The sequence below is a fragment of the Serinus canaria genome, chromosome 23, assembly GCF_022539315.1.
Source record: "Serinus canaria isolate serCan28SL12 chromosome 23, serCan2020, whole genome shotgun sequence".
Lineage (NCBI taxonomy): Eukaryota > Metazoa > Chordata > Aves > Passeriformes > Fringillidae > Serinus > Serinus canaria.
The window spans coordinates 2,595,406-2,620,354 of NC_066336.1; the positions used below are offsets into that span (position 1 = coordinate 2,595,406).

At 45.4% G+C, this 24,949-nt stretch overlaps 1 long non-coding RNA gene across 1 annotated transcript; it reads left to right on the forward strand.

Moving 5' to 3' along the window:
* Nucleotides 1–744: 744 nt before the first annotated feature.
* On the forward strand, nt 745–11,583 carry LOC127060410 (uncharacterized). Its single transcript, XR_007779419.1, has 3 exons — nt 745–1,037; nt 9,194–9,353; nt 11,116–11,583. It is a non-coding gene; the product is annotated as an uncharacterized LOC127060410 (long non-coding RNA).
* The last annotated feature ends 13,366 nt before the right edge of the window (nt 11,584–24,949 follow it).

Here is a 24,949-nt window from a genome sequence, read left to right on the forward strand (position 1 = left end):
AAAACAATATGATTTCATGCATGCATGGTGAAGTTTGCTTCACTTTATGTGTTTCAAGGTTTGGCTTGTAGGAGATTATTTCCAATGGATCCACCTTTAGCTATTTGTTTTGGAATTCCTCTGGATCTTAATAAAGGCAATTACATCCTTCAAGGAGAACTAGCCAAAAATCTGTTGGTATATTTGAATCATTCTAATATATTAATACTCACAATTCAGTCAAGAATATGGCTGTGCAGTAGAGAAGAAAAACATCCTCAATACAAACTGAAGGTCAGGTTTCTCATGAAATGTGCACAGATATTTAAAGGATGGTAATGTTTGCTACTTAGCTACTGCACATACTTCTAAAAATTCATTTAAGACAGTGCTTGGAATATCAGTAAATCTGACAGGCAGCCTCATTGGTTAGAAAAAAGGGATAATTCATTTGGCCCTTAGTGTATTAGGAAAAGAGCAGGCAAAATTGCATCCCAAAGTGCTTTGGGAGATTCACCCTCTAAGCAGGTATGAATCTGCTCTGTAAAAAAAAAATAAGAGAGCTTGTTCTGCTACTTCACTATGAGATGAGCAATATGTTTGCACTTGTCACAGGTAACATTTGCATTTATTATCTGCATGTAGAGAACTTCTAAGCTTTCTTATACCTGCTAAACCTGCCTGGGTAGCATTTGGGCCTGACCAAAAGAAGTCTCTGCCCACAGGCAGGGTGCTGTGCTGCCTGGAGAGCAGTATCTGCCAACATCAGGGCTGGCATTTTCTGTTTCCCTCCAGACTCTTCTTGCCAACTGGATTCCAGGAAGGACCAAAGAGCCTTTTCTATGCAACCATTTTGAGGGCTGAAGCAGCCTGACTCCTCCTCACTCTGTCCAGAGTGCCTGGCTCACTCTGTCAGGCCAAGTGACCAGACAAGACCACAACGAGCAGCACAAGGAGGTGGTGGAAGTACAAGTCCGAGATTCTGGGCAAAAACTGGTTTCTGCTGGCTGATGGTTGACATTGAAGTGTCCTGTGGTGGTGGTGGAAGAGCTGTGTTGGTAAGAGCCATACATTGTAAAACTCTGTCCATGAGCTCAGCTGGGCTCCCAGAAGACACAGATTTTTTTTAAACCAGATACTTGCACAGCCAAATTATCATCTCTAGGGTTACTTAACAGCTGATCCTAGAAATCACTTGAAGATAGAAAGATCAAGACAAATTCTGACTGTTTTCCTTACCAGGAATATTTGCTAATTTTTAAATGATCAGTCTGTCCACATACAGGTGTCTGTTTCTTCTCAGTTGTTTCCCCACTTAACAGTTTTTGTTGTGATTCAGCTCAGTTCTGTGCTGTTGGATGTTTAAGTCAAAATACCCAAATTTTTCCTCACCAAAAGTTTACAAAATTTTTACAAATTTTTTTACATCAGATTTTTGAAATTTTACAAATTTCAAAATCCAAATTGTGGCTTGCTCTGTGCACAGATGGGAAGGTAAATAAAACTGAAGAGGACAACTTCTGCAGAAGAAACAGCAGTAAGAAGGGCAAACAGACATGGTGGTAAAGGAATAAGAAATATTGCTGGTACCATTTCATTACAGAGAATAACAAGCATCTTTAAACCAAGACAAGATATGCTGTGATCAGAAAGAAGGGAAGAAAATTGGTGTTTGGCTCTCTTCTTATTGCCAGAAGCTCCAGGTGGTATTGCAGCAGCCCTGAGACACTTGGTCAGACACGAAGCCTTGAATTTGCATTTACTTCTAAGAGTAGCAAAACCATTCTTGCTATTGGAAAATTATTTTCTCTGACTCTTGGGAAGGATGGCTGGCTTTGAAATTGTTTCTAAAATACAAATTGGGGAACAGTCTCATAATGCACTCGATGTTTTTTTGGTTACAGCTGAGAAGAGCATATATAATAGTTAAATGAATATGAGTATTAATCACTTCAAATGATGTAACTAACCCAGACTATGTAAAAACTGCTATTTGAATTATGTTTTGTAAATAGTGGTATTGTTGACTTCACCCTGAAATCCTGTCTGGAACCTATATCTAATCCCAGGTGAAGTAATTTTGTATTCTCAGTTCTCCATGCAGTAGAATGGTAATCAGAATTGTGATATCATCACTGAACTGCCTATAAGGCACTGGAATATAATGGTTGTTAAATAAAACCAAAATAAATCCTTGCAGGCTCCTCCAAGGAGAAATTGCTCTGTATAACAAGGCAGAAAGTAACACTTCAAAACCCAGGGCACCACCCAGCCTTGCCTGTTTGAGATGGGCAAGTGGCTTCCCCAGACAGACACAGACTCTCCTGCAGACACAGTGCACTCCTGAGGAGGAGGAAGGCTGATCCCTTGCTGAAATACTGGCAGGGAGGGTCATCTTAGGGGCTGCTTCTTCAAAGGAGCAAATAAGCAGCCTTGCCACACAAACTGGAAGGCAAAGCACAGCAGAGTTACCAGTTCTAAACAGTCCACAGTCTCACAATAATACACCAAAAGTCTAGTCAACAGCCTTCAAAAAAGAGTGAAGATATTCATCAAACCTGATGAAGCTCCTATTAATTAGTGTTAAGTGTTGTTACACTTTTGTTACTATTCCTATTTTGAAATTTAACTAAGAAACCTAATGGGGCTACTTCTGCAGGATGTTAATTAGATATGGCAATTCCACTTACCCACACAGCCCCGGCACACAGCACCACACATCAATATTTAATTTAATTACTGATGTTGTGGTGCAAGTCACATCTGATTTAGGAGATAAATATGCTTAATTAATAATGAGATAAAACACATACAGTATGTCACCTTTTGTCATTTGAGCTGTATTAGGTGCAGTAAAAGAAGACACACATGGACATTGGGAAGGCCATGGCATGATGCTCTGTGTCTCTGCATTATCTTTGTCCTTGGGTTTACCTGAGCCCACACTGCCCTGTAAATATGACAAAGACATCTGCTAGTGTCAAGGGCACCAGCCTACACAAAGACACACTTGTGTCTTGAGTAATTCATCATTTACTCCCATTTTTCTGCATAATTAAAAAACGGAACTTTCATCTTGGATTATACGTAGCATCTATAGGAATTCATCTTATCAGGTTTGGTCCCAGTACTCTCATCTGTGCTGAATGTGGCCTGGCACAGTGCAAGAACTCATTCTGCATCAGCAGTGCAAGAACTCATTCTGCAGCAGCAGTGCAAGGACTCATTCTGCAGCAGCATCCTCTGGAACTGAGCCCTCTCCCCATTGGCACTGGGCATCCTCTACCCAGAGCCTCCTGCAAGAGCCTGTTGAGAGTAGTGTGATTGCTGTACCACGAGACAGAGCTCTGGAAAGGTACATGGAGAAAGATTGCTTAGCACTTTGTGAAGCCTGGGGGGAGAAGAGGAGAGACAGCCAGGCCTTGAGGCTGGTTATGATGATGAGCCATGTTAAAGCAGCTTCCAGGCAGGACTAGGTCCCCATTTCATAAAGAGCTTTGCAACAGGGACTGGCAAAGACTTACAGTGAAATTCAAACCAAATGGATGAACAGGTACCACACCACCAGTGCACCAGATCTGCTGAAGTAAAGGAAATTACTTCTGTTCATTTTTGATAGAAGATCAAAACCCCAGCAGGTCCCCCTCTGTTTGCAGTGTCCTTTCCAGGCCTGTGTTTCCAGGGGTTCACAAGCTAGCACTAGAAGTTTGTGTGGGTTGAAACTTGCTGTGCAAGATCTTTACCTGGGGGCCATTTGGTTTGATGTGTTTGACAAAATTTTAAGAGCTCCTAAGTGAACTGTGCCAAACAAATACTTTCCTAGAGGCTGAGAAGGTTTTTGAAACTTCCTTCAGGGAAAATTCCCACTTGGCAGAAAACCTGTGAAAGCAAAAGCATCTCACAACACTGTAACCTATTGAAACACATTCTGCTCTCAGATCCATTTGGGGTCCTTTTTTCTATTTGATATTAAATTATTCTAGCATTAATATTGAGAGTAACTAATACAGTGGTAACCTGTTGGGCTATCAGGAATGATTAGTGACGGAGACCCTCTCAGTATGGTCTGAAATCTTCCCTTAGAAACACAAAAGAGCCAAAAAAAAAAAAAAATCAACACTGGGAAATCCTTCAGCTGTCCAAGCCTGCCTTAAAACCCACTCACCCAAAAGAAAACACCAGAGAGGGGAAGACTCTAGTCAGTGTTTTATTGCTAACAGGCAGGGAGAAATGGAAATGCCAGTGATTGAAAGGGGGGAGATTCTTCTTCAAGGATGATAAAATAGAACTGCTGTCCTTTTCAGCTCCATGACCTGGAATTGTAGGTGGCCAGCACAGCTGGCACTGGGACCTGTTGGTACAATGGATGTACTGCAGAGTTTCCAAAGGGTGTGACTGAGCTGTGGAATTCAGCAGTGCTGAGCTCACACCTTCTGTCAGCTGCCAGAAGTGGGAGAGGCATCCTGGGACCTGTTCCCTCTAATTACATTCCCTGGTCTTGACAAGTAAATGCATCCAGAACAGGAGAATGGGAGATGGAGGAATGTGTGGAACAGGAGAATGGGAGATGGAGGAATTTGTGGAACAGGAGAATGGGGGATGGAGGAATTTGTGGAACAGGAGAATGGGAGATGGAGGAATGTGAGGAACAGGAGAATGGGGGATGGAAGAATTTGTGGAACAGGAGAATGGGAGATGGAGGAATTTGTGGAACAGGAGAGTGGGAGATGGAGGAATGTGAGGAACAGGAGAATGGGAGATGGAGGAATTTGTGGAACCCACAGTTCCATCAGCCAAACTGAGCAGTGAGGAGTGGTGTGTGAGGAACACTTTCCCCATGAGACCAACAGCCTGCATGAGTAGCTGAGAAACGCATGGGCAATGAGAACTAATCCTTTTGGAGAAGAACCTGTAATTTGCCCCAGGAGAGAAACAGGGCTACAGCTGGAAGGGCAGGTGAGAGCAGCACTGCCCCCAGCTCTGTCTGAGCATTCTGCTTGTGCAGGAACACCGAGGCCAAACATCACCAGAGTGCACAGGACAGCGTGTGCTCATCTGAGGAGAGAATGGAGGAGAGAATGGAGCATCTCTCACAGTGACTGGCTTCCAGAGAATATGGAACAGGTTATACCAACAGCATGGGAATACCACAGGATGTGGTAGTTGTACCAGGATCAGTATCTAAAACGAAAGTGTAGCATAAAATTAAATTATTTCAATGGAGAAGCACAGGTTGAGGCTTTATCCTACAGTGTGCTTAGCAGTTGTATGGATATGTGAGGCTCAGGATTCCTATTCCATCTTCCTTAGAGGGGGCTTTGGTAAACATTCATTTCTTCTATTTCTATTGCCATGGGAATGTTTTCTAGGTTCTCCTGTGGCAGTGTGGACTCTGTGTGCTATCAATTGCACCCACCAGCTGAGTGGATTAGAAAATTGGCCACCCCTTTAACAGAGACAAAGCCATGCAGGAAAATATTAATATTCTTGGTCTCTTCTTTCCTCTTCCTTCCAAATTCCTACCTGGCCTCACTGAGGAACAGCTGAGAACAGTGTGGCCCAGACCAATGATTCCTCTAAGCACCACTGGCACCTAAATGTGTGAAATTCCCCTCTCCCTCCTCTTCCTGCAGGGACCCGTGGTTCTCTGATATGGTGTAGCAGCAGCAGCCACTTAGCACAGGCAATTGAAGTATTTCTCACCTGCCCAGCCTGCCTGAGCCTCTTGCCTGTGGGGTAGGAACTCGTGTCTCCAGCTCTCCTTGTCATTCCCATGCTTCCTTGAGGCTTGCTTTTGTATTAAAGTGCCTGAAACTGGACTCAGGATTCAGAAAGGCAGCATGCCACTGGTGGTTACCAATAGCAATTAGTGCAGACTAGGATATAAACCTGCATGGCATCCAGCAAAATGGGCTGGAGCAGATTAAAGATTAAAACAGTCATTTGACAAGGAAATAGCAGTCACCCCATGCTTTCAGTGCATAACTGTGTCTGCCTGCTGCACCTCAGAGTACCTGCCCAATATTCTCCCTGTTTTGGTCATTTATTCTTGGGCATGGTTTTGAGAAGCCACAACTTATTCAGACCCCCTTTTCTGTGAATGAGCAGTTAAAAATTGTTTCTTCCAAGGCTCGTTATTTTGCACTTGTCTATACTAGTAGGTAATGGAATTGTGTTGCAGGAGACTCACAGCTGGATATGACAGTCAGAACCAGATGTTCACACAACAGGCCAGACACAGCTGGTTCCCTTTAGCTGGCAAGGGATGCAGAACAAGTAACTGCAGAGACAGCAAGCCTGAAAAAAATCTAAGGTAATCAAGCTAAATATGCCTGGAGTTTAGGCCATCTGGAAGATTGCCAGAAGGCTATTTATTCTGATGTCTACACCTGCTGAATGGGAATGCTTTGTGTGAACTCAGAGCTTGAAGTAATACTGTTTCTCTCCTTTTTTCAGAACTCCACTCCCTCTAGGCAGTGTTTCTTGCTTGATAAATTGTGCTCAACTTAGGTTTGATGTAAAAAAAAACCCAAGAAACCAAACCTTAAACTTATTTCCTGGCTGTTGATGAGCAGAGCAGGGAAGCAGAGCAGCACTGGAGAACAGAAAGGGAGCAGTGTCACAGATTTCCCCTTTAACAGAAAGTTAAAGTCTGTGGGCAGTGCAATCTGCTGGATAAACTGAGAGCCACTGGGAAGATTTTCTTTGTCCCATTTCTAGAGAGCTGGGAGGCAAATTCCCACAAGCTCTTTTGGCTGCTGCTGTGTGCACGCTCACCTCTCTGTGCTCAGTGACAGATTGCTCCCACAAGGCCCCATCTGGCTCAGCCCTGCTGGCTGCAGCCTTCTCCTCACAGCCCAGCAGCACCTGCCTTGCTGTCAGCAGGAAAACTCCTGGGACTTCCATTTTACAAAAAGTTTTGCTGGTGTGCACGCTCCTACAGCGATGAATATTTGATTGAGATGATATCTGAGTGTCAAGGGAGGAATTTTGGATAAACAGGACCAAGAAGATAAGAGACAGAAGGATGACTATCTGAAAGTTGCTGCCAGGGTAGAGGTCTCTTTGAAGACACAGGTTTCCCCAAGCTCCTGTGCCTCTGTATGGAAATGGGAGTAGCTCACATGTGAGCCACCAGTTACCCTTAGGAGTGATGTCCCCTGCTCTCGGGGCTTTAGCTGCTCACAGTGACCCCGAGATGTGTCACAAAGTCTCCTTTCCCAGCCTGACTGTCAAAGAAGGATCCAGGGCTCTTCAGTTCTCATTCTCAAGGTTGTTTATTGGTTCTTATCTATAAAATTCTTTCTCCTGCTGAGGTCTGCTCAGCAGGACAGACAGAGGCACTCTGCCTGCCCCTGGGTCAGTGTTGTTATCTTTTTATACTAAAAACTACATGTACATTATTTACCATAACTTTCCAATCCCTATCACCTGTGTCAGACAGTGAGCTTCTACTCTAAACCAATCCAAAAGTGCCACTGTCACAGCAGAAGATGGAGGCCAAGAAGAAGAAGGAGAAAGGCTGGACATGCCCAGATTCCTTCATCTTGCCTCCTGAACCCCCATTCTAAAAACCCCAAAATCTATTTTTCACCCCGTGACAAACTGATTATTATTTTACTTATACTTTTGTGGCTAGCAGATCCTCATACAAGGTTGGTAACTTTTTCCATGGGTCATAATCAAAGGCACAGGGGTCTTGGGCTCTGTGTCAGGGTCTCTGAGCCCCCTGGCAGGGGTCCTGGCAATCCAGGACAGCCAGAGGGATGTCCTGAATTCTACCACACTGCCACATTAGTAGCTCTAATAAACACACGAAAATCTGTCTTTTCTTGTATTTGGTTGTTCCCAATATCTTCCTGATCTCTGTACTGATGCCTGCAGTGTAATTCTCTGAGGAGCCTCGGGCTCTCACACTCTCCTCAGCAAGCAGCAGCACAGATTTTGTCACCTCTCCACCCCAGTGGGTGCTGAGCACTAACCATGCTCTGCCTGGCATGCAGCTGCACTGCCAGTGATTGTGCCACTGCTGTCAGTGCCATTCCTGGTTCTCAGATGCAGCAAATGAGCATTTCTCTCTTTTTGTTCATGGTATTTTTTCAAGTGTTGCTACTGCTCTGTGCCAGTTTAGGTGGACTGGAGTTAATTTTCTTCATAGTAGCTCATTTGATGCTGCCTTTTGCAGTTGAGGTGAAAAGAGTGCTGATAACAAACTGATGTTTTAGTTATTTTCAAATATTGCTTACACAGCATCAAGGCATTTTCTGCCTGCCAGACTGCTTCTCCCCTGAGGAGAGGCTGCAGGTGAAGGAGAAGCTGAGAGGGGACACAGGTGACCCCAAGAGATATTCCACAAGGTATGACATCATGCTGTGCAATAAAAGTTGTGGGGAAGAAGGAAGAACGAGGGACATTCAGAGAAATGGTATTTGTGTTCCCAAGTCACTGTCAGGTGTGCCAGAGCCCTGATGTCCTGGGGGTTGCAAATACCTGCCTGGCCATGGCCAGGGGATGAATTCCTGCTTTTGTTTTGCTTGCACAGGCAAAGCAACCCAGGAATTTTACCTCTTAAGCTGTCGTTATCTCAACACATGAGTTTTCACATTTTTGTTCTTCTGATTGTTTCTCCATCTCACTGTGGCAAAGTGAGTAAGCTGTGGCATGGTGCTGAGCCACCTGCCAAGGCTGGGCACATCATGTCCCAAAGGCAGCATCGGGATCACTTCAGATTCTCTGGAAATACACCAGAGTTCCCTCCCAATTTCCCCACCTTTGCTGAATGATACAGTGGACTTCCTAAAATTCTTATGGAATGTCTGTTCCTTAACCTAACCCAGATAACTGATGTGTTATGCTATGATGCTTTGCCAGAAAGAAATTCGTTTTTCTTTGACTATTTGTTTGGTTTCCATTAGCAGAGAGGTGATCTACAGAGTACTCAAACTGATACCTTTGAAGGACATGAGACTTAAAACCAAATAAAATATCTACTGTGTGTTATAAGCAATAATCAATAATTAAAAGCCTTGTTAAAACATTGTTGAAGAGTATTTCAGAAGAAAAGTAGTTATACTGCATTTCATGCTTAATTCAATGTCAATTAGCTGATTGTTAACTTCCCTCCAGCTAAATCTTGTTCAGCACAGAGAAGAGAAATCAAAAGCATTCTAGCTTTAACAAGCCTGGTGTTTCAATCATTCATCTCTGCCCGCAGGCTCGAAATCAATGTCAGCAGACGTTTCATTGCCATTTTATCAGCCCTTTCTGCATGTCACTGTTTTCTTGGCTGCCCTGATTGTCCCTCAAAATCGTCGGTGGGAGTCAGAATTCACCTGGAGGGCAAAACCGGGCAGCCCACACCTGGCCCGCGGCAGGTAACCCGAACGGCTCCGAGCGGCTCCGGACGGCCCCGAGCGGCTCCGGACGGCCCCGAGCGGCTCCGGACGGCCCCGAGCGGCCCCGAGCGGCCCCGAGCGCCCGGGAGCGGGCAGGGCAGGGCAGCGGGCCTGGGGCGGCCTTCAGCACCGCGGACAGCGCCCGCCCGCCCGAGCCACTGCCTTCACCTCCTCCTCAGCCCTCCTCCTCAGCCCTCCTCCTCGGCCTTCCTCCTCTTCAGCCCTTCTCCTCAGCCCTCCTCCTCGGCCTTCCTCCTCCTCAGCCCTTCCCTCAGTCCTCCTCCTCCTCATCATCCTTCCTCCTCAGCCTTCCTCCTCCTCAGCCTTCCTTCTCTTCAGCCCTTTCTCCTCCTCAGCTTTCCTCCTGCTCAGTCCTACTCCTTTTCAGGCCTTCCCTCAGCCCTCCTCCTCATCAGCCTTCTTCCTCCTTGCTCAGCCCTTCCCTCAGCCCCTCTCCTCCTCCTCCTCAACCCTTCTGCTCATCAGCCTTCCTCGTCCTCAGCCCTTCCCCCCTCCTCCACCTCCTCCTTCTCAGCCTTCCTCCTCCTCAGCCCTCCTCTGCCTTGGCTACCAGCCAAATTCACACATAGAGAGCAGCTTTATGTGTGTGAATAACTCTTAAAAGATGAAGAAATTGAGGGGCTCTCAGGCACAATAGTTTTCCTACCTACATATGCCTGAATTGCCTGTAGAAAGTTGTATCAAAAAATAGCAGGTGACCACATAGAATTTATAAAGCATCAGAGGCACTGCTGTTTGCTTCACAATGGCATCACATCAATACATTGGGAGAGTCTCCTCTGTGAACTGAAGAGAGCTAGGCTGAAGTCTGAATTTGGATGTTTGGGTCTTGTCAAGGCCCTACAGAACTGGAATTGATAAAACCTGGGGGTGTGATTGCTGCACTTACACTGCAGCAGTGACACAGGAGTGTATTTCATATTTCCTGCTCTTTCCAGACCTGGTCCATGCTGCTCCAGCTCAAACTTTGGTAAGATCTGATTCTCTTTTGGGATCTGTGGTTTGCTGCCTACTGCAGGAGCAGGGTGCATCTGGTGAGAAGAGCAGACTCACCATCGTTACCCTCAACACACAAGTTGGTTCTCAGCCTCATTCACCTCAGAAAAGTGATTTAGATAAATGATGGGATCTAAATGTCTTCACCAAGACTAAGAGGAACTTGGCATCTGCCCAGGCAGATTTGGTCACTGCTGTTTCTGAGCTAAATGGGAGACAAGCCAAAAAAAAAAAAAAAAAAAAAAAAAAAAGTTATTTCCCTGGCTCAGAAATGTTTGCAAACACTGACACAGTGTCCATGGATCAGACACAAGTTCTGGAAGTTCATTAATTTAAATAATGATCAGGATCCTCACTCTGCTCCTCCAGTTTGTGTCATGTTGTTGTGGAGGCATCTACAGACAGGCAAAATAAAGTACAGGCTGTGACAAGCCCACACTGTTTGCACATGTGGCTGAAGTGAATTCTACAACTGATCTTCTAATAGTTTCAAGTATATTTGCCTTAATAGTTAACATGAAATTTCTGTTTTCAGGATTTTGCTGCAGGTTTAATGACTACTTTTGTGACACTTCAGTTTCAACAGAAGTGTTTTTCCCCTTCAGGAAAAAAAGATATTCAGTAGCTGATTTTAGAGACATTCCTTCACTTGCTCCTGGATCTTCTTTTGGTTTTTCTCATTTTTGTTTCTCACTTCAAACTGTGACTGTGTGTTCTTTTTCAGGAGCTGCTTGACAGAACCATGTAGAAGCCAGCAGGATGGGAAATTGGGCTGAGGCCGCCAGAACACCAGCAGAACCTGTGGCATTGCACAAATTTGACTGTCAGAGCTCCAGCTCTCCTTGATTCCGTCTCACAAACAACTAAAATCAAGGCTTTTCTCAAGAACTTCTGCTAAAAAAAAAAGCTGGAAGTGCAACACAAAATGTAAATAGCATTCACATTTTCTGAAAAATCCCTTCACCCGGGATTTTTCTCCTGGGAAGCTGAGAGGTCTCAGAGAAAAAGGAAAACAATAGTGATCTGATTTGCTTCTCCTGTGTTGTGCTCATGTGGAATGTGTTTGGGGATTGTTTACCCACAGGTGGTTGTTTTATTTGGTTTCTGTGAATTGTTTTGAGTGCCAAGCTGTGTTGGGACTCTGGAGATGGTCACAAGTTTCATTATTATCTTTTTAGCCTTCTGTCTGTACCCTTTCTGTATTCTTTAATATAATATAGTATAATAAAATAATAAATGAGCCTTCTGAGAACATGGAGTCAGATTCATCGTTCCTTCCTTCATCTGGGGCAAGCCAAATCCAATACAACAGGGTGAACCCAACTACACCAAAATTCCAAGATGTTTTCCTCGGGAAAATCCCAACCTTGCTGTCACCAGTGGAAGCAGCAGCTTGCTCTGAACTCAACACTGCATTGATCTCATCTGTGCCTTCATGAAGAGACACCAAAATGAGTATTTGTTTTTTCTAGTATAAACTTTTAAAAAGAAAGAACCAGTCCCCTGTGGAGAGGCATTCAGATGAGCTGACAAGAAGTATCCTCTCTTTTCAGGTTCCAAAAAGTGGTGGTTTCAGTGCAGGAAGGTGAGACTTGTCTCCAAGACCTTTTTCTCTTGGGGCTGTAGAAACAACAGCCAACTTCTTTGTACCCTAATTTAGCTGAGGATGAACAAAAAACAACACTCTGGGGAAAATTCTGAAGGAACAAAAAAGGGAGAGAGAAAAAAATCTTCACCTGAAAAAATCAAACTTTTTAGAATAAAACAAACTTTTCAGAATAAAATAGATTTTTCAATTTCTGCCACTTTTAGGCTAAAAAAAAAAAGGTGTCTTTTCCTATTGAGAAAATTGCTTTCACTTTCCTGCAATGAAGAGAGTTTCTAATGATGGGAGAAGTTGAGTGTAGGTGCTGAGGAGCTGAAGTGGGGATCCAGCTATCAGTGCGTCACCAGCTAAATGTGATTTGAGATGCAGTTTGCTTTTCTGTATCTCAGATCTCAGGGCTAAGCCACAAACTGTACATGACACAACTAAATTAATATTTAAAAATAATTACTTGCTGCCTGAAGGTAAACAGAAAAAGGGTAAATAATTGATAGCACTGGGACTGCCACACTGTAACTCTGCTGAGCGTTTATGATGTGCTGTGAAGGTTCAAAGGGATTGCTCGTCTGCTGCCTCTGAAGGAGGGTTCTTGCTAATCATTCCAGGGCTTGTTTTGTCAGCCAGCAATGTTTCCAGAGTTTGAAGCACCAGAATAGAATGCCAGCTTAATTTAGGTGAATCTCTAGTTTAATTTACTAACTTGCATTCCAAGATTTGCATTGTAAATGATAAGGTGATTTTCATATATATTTTTTTTCTTTTAATTTTTTTTTTTAGCCCATCAACATCTGAAGGGAAATTTTATGTGGTCTGCTGCCAAGAATGTAGAGTAAGTTGCATTTAAGGAGTTGTTACATAACATGCCACCCTATGACAATACCTGTCTGCAGAGCCTGGTGATGCCTTGAGAGTTGGTGGCTCTTCTGTTTCCAGTGGCAAATACCCATCCTCTACAGCCCACCATGAGAATAATCAGTATTCAAAGTGGCAGGTGACTGTAAAGAAAGGTCAGTGATTTCAAACTGATTAATTTTCCCCCTCAGTCAGAAAACCTCTCACACTGATTATTATGATTATTATGATTATTTTCATTATTATTATATCTGCTGCCTCCACAAAGGACATCATTGTTTTCTGATGTTAAAGCACAGCACAAGCAAACACACAGGTGGTGAGTTTGGGGAGGCAATAGCTACAGGTTTGCAGGATATTTAAACACAGAGCCATGCACCTCTGTGGGGAAATGATCATTAGGTAAAACTTGAAAAAGAGAACAAAACTGGGTTGGGTAAGCCAACCACTCACAAAGTTTTATTTGCAATAGATATCTCAGTGCTAGGGATGGGAATGTGGCTTCTTGTCTTTGTGCCCAGTCAGACTTTCACTAATGGCAGCTTCTCTAATGCTTTGCACTGCCCAACACTTTAGTTTCATTGCTTGAAAATTCAATCTAAGCTTTCATTTCCATTTTGAAAAAAGAAAAATCAAATTCTGTACTCAGATGCCCAAGCATGAGGGTCATTTGAAGGCACAAAGTAATTCCCACACTCCACTGAACAGTAGCCAGTGCTTCAGTGAAACCTGGGAGACTTTTTCCAGTTGCTGTGCATCTGGAAATGAGCAGGAAGGATGACTAAATAGAAAACATGAAAACGCATGGAACCTCTGTCACTGGAGATTGGCAACATGTAAAAATATTTGTTGTTTAAGAGTGCTCCAGCCCTCTCTCTCTCTTTCAGCCCTGGAAGCCCAGGTCTGTATAATTGAGACACATAAAAATTGAGCACTGAGTCTCCAGTGGGACATCCAGGTTTGTGTATATTAGGTCAGAGCTCAATGTTTATAGCAGGGAAATCAAATTGCCAGTTTTCATGTTTTAAAACTATGATTGCAGCATTTGTGCAGTCCTGTATCTTCTAGCTCCACCAAACCTCACTTACATGAGGATCCCCATTCTCATTGTAAAAAATGATGCTATTTCTAGTCCTCATGGTTTCAGAGGAAAGCCTGAAAGTGTGGCAGGAGGCTCCTAAAGCAGAAGGGGACACACCACTGCTGTGCTCTCATTCCCTTACTGCTGGCCAGGGAACTCCTGCATTTGCATGCTTGGTGTTCCCAATGCAAGGAAAGGCAAAACAAAAAAAACCAAAAAAAAATACAAAAAGGAAGCCAAAAAAAGTCTGCTCTGAACTCCATTCCAACATTCAGGTCACCACCCTTCTCCTTTCTTCCCCACACCCAAGACCACACACTTGCACTTGCACCTCCAGGCACACGTCTGCCTGCCAACCCAACGGAGGTTACAATCTCACTGCAGCTCTGGTTATCTTTCAAAGGAAAATGTCCTAAAAGAAACCCCAGGAGCTCAGTGGTGCAGCCCCACCCCCGGCCATGGAGCATGACCACACTGGCAGCTCACAGGCTGTGCAGAGAAAGGGATTGCTTCTTGTTGGGAAGGGGGCCAAGGGCTGTTATTGGAAGCAGCTGCTTGGAGGCAAGTCATTGCTGTTAAAGCATTTGCTACTCTGAGGGAATGAGGAGCACTGAGACAGACTGGGGCATCTCCAGCCAGTACCAGAACCACTGAGGAATTTCATTTTTTTTTCTCTGAATTTATTTTAAGTTAACTGCAGGAGTGTTTCATCAGAACCAGGCCTTTGTTGTATTATCAGCTTGAGAAATAGAAAATGGGGATTCTGTCTTGAACACTGATGTCTTCATTCTGCAGTACTAGTAACATTATTTTAGTTTAAAAATCTCTGTGAATATCTACTGGGCTGACCACTGTGTTGCATTGTCTTAATGGGGGATTAATTGGCATTTCTAGAAACAGAGAACAGTATAATGTGAATTTTGTGTGACAAGGAGATTTCTGCCAGGGTAGTAATTTTGTGTATTATGAGGTTGGTCCTGTAGAAAGGACAGTAGTGAAAATAACTACTAGGCCCTGACTGAACTAAAACCTAAAAACTTTCACCTTGAAGAGAACTTGCCTTGAAAACACTTATTCTTTCAGAGGTGTATGCCAGCAGCAGAGCAGCCATCCCAGCGAAGCTTCCCAGAGAACGCAGTAATACATGCAATAAAGAGATTTTTCTAGTGAAATACCCACTTGTGAACTGTTCATGGGTAGAAGAAAAATGGATCTGAGGTCTTGCCACCTGAGTTCCCTTCCTCTCCCTCAGTAGGTTATCAGCATGAAAACAGGAAATGAATTGGACACCATTAATAAAACATGAACCCTTCGTGTTCAGGTGCTGTGCTCTGTCGTTCAAGTGAAGAAGACACTGTGTGAGAAGGAAACAGAGAAGTCACATCCACAAGTTCATTTACTCTCTAACTACACAGCAAACTTTGGGCTAGACTCGGAATTAAACCATTCTTTTCTTCCCCTGAATGTATTGAAAAGTTTTAAGCCCTCATATAGAAAATCTGATGGATTGTAACTGAACTGTGAGTAGTCTTTCAGAACATAAAATATTTTCCTAATAGGTTTCACCAATAATTAGATATTGTCAATAATGATTTTTTACTCAGAAGTGTCTTTCACTCTGATATAACGTTTTAGACCTTGTTTTCCTGCATTTATTTTTGGAGCTGTTGGCGTGGCACAGAATTTTTTTCACTGTGATAGATGTCCTTTTCTTGCCAGTTGATTGTTTGTGATTTCAGCCACATCCTGATACAAGTACCTTGCTTTTTTGGGGGGCTCATTTTGCTAGAGGAAAATCTATGATTGGCCTATCTCCTAAAATCTTTTTTCACCAAAGAACAAATTACTAACCTCGAAGAATAGAGACCTATATGAAGCAGATTGAAAGACCCCCCCCCACCAGCACCTCCACCTTTTCTGTCTGTACTTTAAAACCATCTCATGAAACCTCATGGTCCCAGCAGCAATCCAGGGATGAGAGCTTGCAAATTTGTTAGGAAAAAGTCATGGGAACAAAAGTAGAAGACCCGGTTCAGCCAGACAAAGAAGACTTCTGCAGCTGTAATAAAGGCTTGGTTTGCTCTATGGGGGAGTTTAATTGCAAAATACTTAGCATAGGTGAATCATAAGAAGCCTAACTATAGGAAGAGGTTAACCACAGTTATAGGAAAGATTCATCTGAGGCTACAATAAACAAGTTTTTTGGTGGGAAGGAACCAGCAGACTCTCCTCAGCTGCGGACAGGCCCACTCCCGAAACTCAAAGGTTGAGCTGTGAGCCCAAAGCAGCTCCTCCTGACTTTAGACAGCTCCTTTAGGAAGTAGCTAAGGACAAGGCCAGGTGGAAAGATAAGATATTTGTTGTTAGTGGGAGTTTTTATCAGACTGCTGTGGCTGGAACCACTAGCTCATCTCCCATGGGAGACAGTGCTTCTCATTAAAGTCTACCACAACTATAAGGGCAACCTTGAGATTATTAGAACTTCCATATTTTTGTACAAACTGACATATTCTTACTGTTAAATAAATATGGGAGCACTGCTCCCTGGATCCTGGTCAGGAAAAGGAGGCTCCAGTCTCAGAGAAGAGGCCAGGTCCAAATTTCTTCAATTATTTCTGTGTATTCTCCTTCAAAATAACTTGTTTGCCAGATGTGCCTCTTGCTTAATTCCTGAAATGCACAAGTAAGGCCTCAGACTAGGGGAGAAACCTGGGCAGTAAAGCAATCCACAATCAGCAAACTTCAAAATTCAGTGTTAAAGTTCAACTCAATTAAACATTTTTCTTTGCAGCCATCTACGAGTTTGATGATAGGAAATTGGATTTGACTCATTCCATACAGAGGGACAGGCTGGTAAATGTTCATTCTCAGCCAAAACCATTCGTTCACTAACAGAGTAGAATGATGTTTTCACTGAAATTCATGTTGCCATTTGGTGTGCTTGTTCTTGTTGTCTGGCTCCATCCATAACAAATGCAGCCAAGCTCTAATTCTTCAAAGGGTTTGAAGTCAGTCTCATGAGAGATAGGCTAGACAATTCATTGGAAAATATTCAAATTATTAATAAGGTTATTCCTAATTGCCCAAAAGGTTCTCTATGAACATTTTTTATTTCAGCACATCTTTTGTTGCTTGGGGTTTGGGTCACAGGATTTGACATTATTAATCTGCTGTATCTAGGAACTACCTTCTGTTTGCAGTTGGGAGGTTATTGGAAATAAAAACTGTAAACATCTGTGGACACTGAAGAATAATGCAGCTGCTGGCTGGGATGGGCTGAGAGAACAAGATCAGAGGAGTGGATGTCTAACTGGGTGTGTTCCTGCAGGGTACCTCGGTGTGATGGAGGGGATGTGAGACTGAGCATGATTTATGGGCAGTAATCAGCACTGGAGCTCCAACAGGAGCCTCTTAACTTAGATTAAAACACAGCAGCACCTGCTGCTTGCTGCAAATACATTTTTCCTGGGAAAAGAGAGAGTTAGCCTTCTGGTGTGTTTTCTAAATAACACATCTCTGATCTTTTTTGAGTATTAGTATTTTAAATATCCAAAGAATTGCTGAAAATGCTGCCTTGGTTACATAAGCAGAGCCCCCTCATTTCCCCAGCAGAGGCACTGGGTACCCAGGGCTGTCTGGAAGGCAGCAGCAGTGACTGAGGAGGTTGGACTGGGATGGACAGCTGGGTCCTGCCAGCACTCTGAGCCAGGCTCTTCACTGAATCATTCACAGCAACTTCCCTGCTCAAACTGCATCTGACTTTTGTGGAAATATTTCCTGTGACTTCATGTTTAGCCCGCTGCCTGTAGGAATGTCTTACATCAGGCATTTTTAAGGCCTTTTTTTCCCCTTGCATCTAGCCCAAACTTTCTCTTCCCCAGCTCCACATCAGTGCTTTTCATGCTTGTGTCTCCTGCCCCTCCCTCTCCTCATCCTCCTGCATTTTCACATTAACTGGGAGGTAATTAGGGACTGATCCTGTCCTCTGAGTCTTTGTTTCTCCAGACTATGACTTAAATTCTACCCTCCTGCAGCAAACTCCACTGAGATCTTAAGGACTGGTCCTTTTGGGGGTGCACTTGCTGCTGTATCTAGCTCTCAACACAAACTTCTTTGATATTATAATGTTGTAATGGCAGGAGACCCTGGTTAAGCAAAACCAGAACTGGCTGTCCCTCCCTCCCTCCCTCAGGGGTTTCAGGTTATTAACAGGGCTTTGCTCAGCTGAGCTACAGGGATCTGTCAGGTCTCTGCCCACATTCCTGTCTTGCAGCTTCCCAATTCTCATACTATTTTGGAAAGCAGGAACAAGGCAGCTTGTATGATCTGCCTCTCATGGCCACCAATCTTTTGAAGTTAGAAGCTCCTGCTGTCCATCTCTGCCCCACAAGAGGAATGTGTCCCTCTGTGGGTTCAGTTTGCACCCCACTTGTGGCTTGGCAATGACAGTGCCAGGGCAGGCAGCTCCTGATGATGAACCTGGGCTCCCACCTGCTGCTCTGCCCCCTGGGAGCCTTGCTCTGAGTTCCCTGCTTTAAGCCCATTATATCAACTGGTTCATTGCAAAAATGAATCCTGGCAATTGCAAAGTCATTGTCTCGGGTGAAACAGTATTTTGGAATTGTTTGGCACCACCTACTTTCAGTAAGCCCCAGTTACACATGTTTCACACTGTTTACTCCACTGTGTAACGTGGAGCTGATACCAGCATGAAATGCTTTGCAATCTTTGCTTCTCCCTTTCCTGTGCATCCTCACAAGCAGCAATGTTGCTTCCTGTGCTCATTGAAAAACCCTCCAAAGCTCGTGCTGGAGCATTCCCTGTGCTGGGAACCTCACCAGACCTTCATTCCCATTCTGTGCTCTTCTTTTCTGTAGGTGCACTGCTCTTTAAGTCACATCAACAAAAGCTACCAGATCTGTGATACTTCCCTGTAGCAAGGAAAAAAAAAGTGGCATCAGAGCCAGAAAAAGAGTTTGGTTCTTTATAATCTCGTCTTGGTTTGGGATCTTTTCATTTGCCTCTGGCACTTTACGAGCCCTCCCCTGAGTTTTTCATCCTCTTTCAAGCCTCCTTTTCAGTTGGCTCAGCTTGCAGTCTGTGGTGGGTCTCTTGCACTGTGCACAGGTGTGCCCTGGGACTGGGACTGGCATCACCTGGCACACATGGCTGAGAGGCTGCTGGGCTGCCTGGTGCTGCAGCACAGCATGGATCTGCCAGCAGCACCTGAGTGCTGAAAGCTCCCTGTCCCACAGGCCACCTGCCTGCTCTGCTGGAGCATTCTTTGGTTTTTGTTTGTGCCTGGTGAGCAGACTGGGTGGTGATGCTCAGGACTACATAAACTGGGTGCAGCCCAAAACTTCCACACCTGCAGCTGTGGCATAACCAAGAGAGGAAACCCAGGAGAACCCAGAGAACACCAAGAGAGAAAACCCAGGAGAACCCAGAGAACACCAAGAGAGGAAACCCAGGATAACCCAGAGAACACCAAGAGAGGAAACCCAGGATAACCCAGAGAACACCAAGAGAGGAAACCCAGGAGAACCCAGAGAACACCAAGAGAGAAAACCCAGGAGGCTGCACCTCCCTGCTCCACTTCCACTTCCACTGCCAGGGCCACAGGGCAGCACTGTGCCAGCACCAGGGAGAGGGCTGGCATTGGGATCTCTGTGAGCCTCAGGATTAGCCCACCACAGCCAAACATGCCCAGATTCCACTCGGTGGCACCTGTGCCCAGCACCATGTGCTTCATCTTCATGTGCTGAAGATGGTCCCTGCTGGGTGGCTCTTCCTGCTGGAGCTCCCAAGCCCTGGGCAAAGCCTGGAGTGGAGCAGTGATCAGAGCTACTTAAAAAGTCTCCTTGAAGAGCTCCTATGACATCACTGCTTGTGTCTTGGTGTACCATGTCCAGGACAGAGGCCTGCCAGGCACTGGGCATGATTTCTGGTGTAAACTTGAGCTATCTGGTAAGGAGAGTCTGACTTCAGCATCTTCCAGACAATCCCAGTGGCAGAAAGTATCTGAGGAATCCCACAGACTCACACCCAATTTTCAAGGCCAGCATTTCTCCCAGCATACACAGCCCTGCCCAGGAGGCTAGCCAGGCTCCATTATCTGGAGTTTGAATCTGGACATGAGGAGGCAGGTGCTGGGAAAAACAGGCAGGCACATGAGTAGTCAAAGGCAAGAGCAAGTGTTTCAGGTCTGCACACTCAGCACATTGTACCCCATCCAAGCTGGGCTGGGGATGTTGGAGCAGGGAAACAGGAGCAGTGAGGAGCGTTGCAGGGCTTCTGCTAGACTGAGCACAAGGCAGCACCAACACTCTGTGGGATGGGGAAGGGAATTTCTGACAGCCAGAATCAAAGATTAAGAAGACAATTATAGGGGAAAAGCCAAGCACAAGGGCTGAAGTTCCTGAGGGCTGTGATGAGAGACCCTCTGCCCCCTCAGAGGTAGGGCAAGGAGTCAGCACTCTACACCTGACTGGGTGGGACCCCCATCTCTGTGGGATGGCCAGCTGCAGCCAGTGCCTGGAGAGCTGCACTGGGACTTGGCACCCTTTGAGGCCTCTGTGCATGAGTGTTCATCTTCCAGACAGAGCCTCAGCAAGGAGAAGGTTGATGGAATTTAAAAGGGGGAGATAAGGACTGATCTGGGCTGGGAAGGGTCTCAGAACATGGCCAGGAAACATCAGGTGCACAGCAGCGGGGTTGGTTCCTGTGCTGGGAGGTGCCACCAGCACAAATCTCTTAATAGTCTTTTAGTCTCAGCAAGGCCTTAAAAATCAATCAAAGGATTAGCTCAGCAAATCTGGTTCTGTGGTACATGACCCAGCTTTGTGCAATTGGATCTACCATTGCTCAGGCTCTCCCTGGTGACAGCTTGCTCCTGTGCCACTGCAGCTGCAGGGCTGTGCAGGAATGGCTGCAGCTGGCAGGGAGCAGAGGGAGGAGTGGGGTCCCACCCCTGGCATGCCCTGCTCAGGAGCAGGAGTGCCAGAGCACAGCAGCACAGCAGGGCTTGTGCCAGCCCATCACTCCCTGCCACCAGCATGTTCTCTTCACCCAGAAGCTTCTGAGAACTCTCAGAAGAAGTTTCTCCCTGCAGAAGCTCTCAGAAGGGAACAAGAGCCACTGACCCCTTCTTGTGAACTACTGGCTTTGTGTGGCTTCTGTGGCACTTTTCTCCCAGGAACAGGTGACCACTGAGACCCTTTTTCCCTTGCAGTGGGGGCTCCCTGGCTCCAGAGCTGAGCTGCAGACAGGAACCAGACAGATCTTTCTCCTACCACATACCCTGCTATGCCTCATCCCCAGAGAACCATTTTTGAGCTGCTACCAGTGAGAAAAACAACAACTCTCCCCCAACAAGTCTCCCTTGACATTCTGGCTCCTGGCAGATCAATATTTTAATTCATTTGATGACAACAGCAGCAATCCACCCAGCTGACACCTGGCTGGGTCTGTTCCCAGCCTGGTACAGGAATGTTTGTGCAGCTTCTGACAGAGCAGTTTCTTCCTCTCCAGCTGAAAGTTCCTCCAAGTGACAACATGAGACCTCAGCCCCCTGACAGGGCCTGAATGCCCCAAACACACTGTGGGGCACAGCACTGGCTGACCTGCACGTGGTCACTGGACTTGCTAAGCAGTCACAATGGCAAAGTGATGTGAGGGATCACGACACATTGCCTGCAGAGCTCAGCAGTCAGTTTGCTGGCAACATTTTCCTCTGCCCCTTTTTCCCCCCAGACTCTCCCACAACCCGTGGCCAGGTTGGTTCAGCCTTGGTGCAACATAACACGAAGTGATGCCTGGCTGCTGGATTATCCTGCTCCCTGGAAACTCCTGAGCCTCACAGCTCTGGCCTGTCATCCACTGGGAGCTCATCTATGCAAATCTGCTGCAAGAAAATGAGGGCTATAAATAATGGACACCTTGGGCCTGCATGTCGGTCCAAGGTAATCCACTGCCCTGCTTGAAATGGACCCGGCTGTATTTCATCCTTCCACGTGAAAGTTACAAGGAATGAAAAGCACCCAGGATAAAATCCAACCTGTACTCGCCTTCTGACCTCAAAAAAAAAAAAAGAGGCAAAAAGTTCCTCAGAGCAAACTGGAGCTGGTGTGGCAGGAGCCCAGTCCTTGGATGCTGTGCTGAGCACTCCTGCTGCTTCTGCCTCCTTCACAGTGCCTGCCCTGCTGGTTTGTTCACTAGGAATGGGAGAATATTGATATATTTGCCCAGCAAAGGGCTAGCTTAGGTGCTAACCAAAACCAGACTGTTCACTTCTGTTGCCTTTAAATATTTTCAGATGGAATGCATTCACCCCACAGCACTTCTCTCCTGGCTGCTTCTTTGGGTGGCCCAGTACTCCTGGGAACACAGGTCACAGAAATCCAGCTAAATTGTTCAATTCTTTCCCTCTCCTAGCTGACAAAGATTTTATATACATGGAAAATATTCAGAAATGTGCATCAAGGTTGGTATGGGGCATAGAACAGCATCCACAGGAAGCACAGCTCCATAGACTGTGATTCCTCAGTGTGAGAAGATGGGACTGCAGGACTGTGAGCAGCTTCTGGAATTGTGAGCAGCATGAAGAAGTCACCCAGAGGTGACTTGTTCACTGGTTCTTGTTCTTCAAACAGAAGAAGGTGGCTCTTTGCACAGTGTGTCATTTATCTGCAGAAATCTTTGCTGCAGGATGCTGTGCATGCTGAAGGTTTACATAAAAATAAAAACAAAAAAAAACCAGATGAAGTTATGGAAGGGTTAAAAAAGGCTAGTGGCTATTGAATAACAAAGCTCACTTCTGTCATGGGAGATCTCTGCAAGCTGTCAGGCCCTGGGACTACTCTGGAGAGGCAGTGGGTGAGCTGTGTGCTGTCCTGACAGTCCTCCCTACACCTCTGCTGACAGAGCATTCAACCCCTGACCTCCTGCAGGCATTTGATGTTGTGTCCCTGTCCCTCTCCTCACCCTTGATTTCCACCCAGATTAACTTTTTCTAAAAATCACAGATTTAGTGTTACAACTAAATTCTGCACTAAATATATTTTTTTTTACTTTGAAAAGCATCTGGACAATTCTTTCTGAAAGCACCTTCTGGCTACCCATAGAGCATTCTGAAAAGGATGAGCCTTTAGATAGGCTGGCAAGTCACATAAATGATAAATACTATTGGTTCTGAGTTGAATTTTCCCTGGGAAGTCTGAATCTCTACTTCTGTAACAGCAACAGCTTGGTTATCAAATAGATGATTTCTATCTTATTAGGTATTTCCATCTGTGGATGGAAAAAGGTTCCATTGCATAACATTGCCAGAAATGCCAACTTCACTGCCAGAAGTGCTTTTGGGCCCCCAGATCAGCCTGTTTAAATACCCAGCTCAGATTTTGGGGTGCTCAGGCTGGTGGGTGTGCAGGGAGAGAGGGCCCTGGCCATGTCAGCACCCCCAAGGACAGTGTCCACCAGCAGCTCTGCCCCAGAGCTCCTGCCTCTTCTGAGGATGCTTTTCCAAGGCTTGCATACAAATCTCAGTTGCTTCTTTTCCTGCATGTGTTTGTCCACTTTAGGTCAAGTTTGACTGAAGGAATCTGGGTTTCTGCTGTTGTGGGGGAGTTTTGCAGTGCAGCTGCCACAGAGGTTCAACCTTGGAGGTGCCAGAGGAAGAGGATGGTGCCTGCAAAGCCAGGTGCATTCCCACCCCATCCTCCACCTTGTCTACCTGCCCTGCTTCTGGAGGGTGAACTGGAAAACAGCAGAGCCAGTGGTGATCATTTACTGGGAGAAATTCACAGTGCTGAGGAACCTTGAGAATTTTCATTACTCACAAGGATGCATTGCTTTGAGCAGTCACTGGGAGTGGATTATCCTTACAACAAAGAACGTGGAAACTGTTCACAGGCAGGTAAAACAGGGAATATTGAGAGAGTAAAACAAGGGAGAGTGTTGACATGAGTAAAAAGAGGAGGGAAATACTGGGCTCAGTGCCTGATTCCTGATCCCTAAACTGTCTTACTGAAAGTAAGGAGGAATAAACCTAATGCCACAGCTCCTTGCCATCAAGGAACTCTGTATGAATACAGTACTGCTTAGGTAATTAACCAAATCAGACCTAGTCCAGTGCTGAAAGGGATTTCTTCCCCCAGGGATAAGCAGATGTCTCAATCTAATTATACAAGTTATTTAATCAGAACCAGAGGTTGGGTGTTTAATGAAAAGACTACAGAGAGTTGGGGGGAAGCTGCAGCTCTGAGGGAGTGCAAAGGGGGCCCACAAGCTTCCACACCAGTGCAGTTTCTAATGTTCTACCTTTAAGTTACTGTACACAACTTTAGGATCTCAGGATAGCATTTTGAAAGAAAAAAAAAGAACACATTCTAGCAAAAATCAGCGTCACTGCCTGGTATGGAAAGAAAATTCTTCTAAGAGTGTCCCTGGTGCTCCACCCAGCCCGAGTGCTGACACAGGAGCAAACAGCTGTTTGGTCTGAGGAGCTGACAGTCTGTGGAACCGTTTTGTGAGCCTTGCCTCACCTAGATAAGAACTGCAACAGGTGTCTGAACCTGCCCACAGCCCAAGGCTGCCAACAGTGGGGGTGCAGCTGTTAACAGTACAGCCTCACAGGGAAGGGCTCACTGTGCTCTCAGGGACAGGCAGAGCCCCTGGAGCCACGATCCTGGGATACACAGGTGTCTGAAAAGCAACTGGGGTACTATTCCCACTGGGAAGGCTGTGCTGCTGCCATCAGCACCTCGTGACAATCCCAGACTGGGACACTGTGCCATTCACATTTTCTGGAAAATCCCCTTGCCCAGGATTTTTCTCCTGGGAAGCTGAGAAGCCTCAGAGAAAAAGGAAAACAATCTGATTTGCGTCTCCTGTGTTTTGCTCCTTTAGAATGAGTTTGGAGATTGTTTCATTGGTTTCTGCTGTGGGTTATTTTCACTCTTTGGCCAATTGGTGCCAAGCTGTGTCAGGACTCTGGAGACAGCCACAAGTTTTCATTATTAT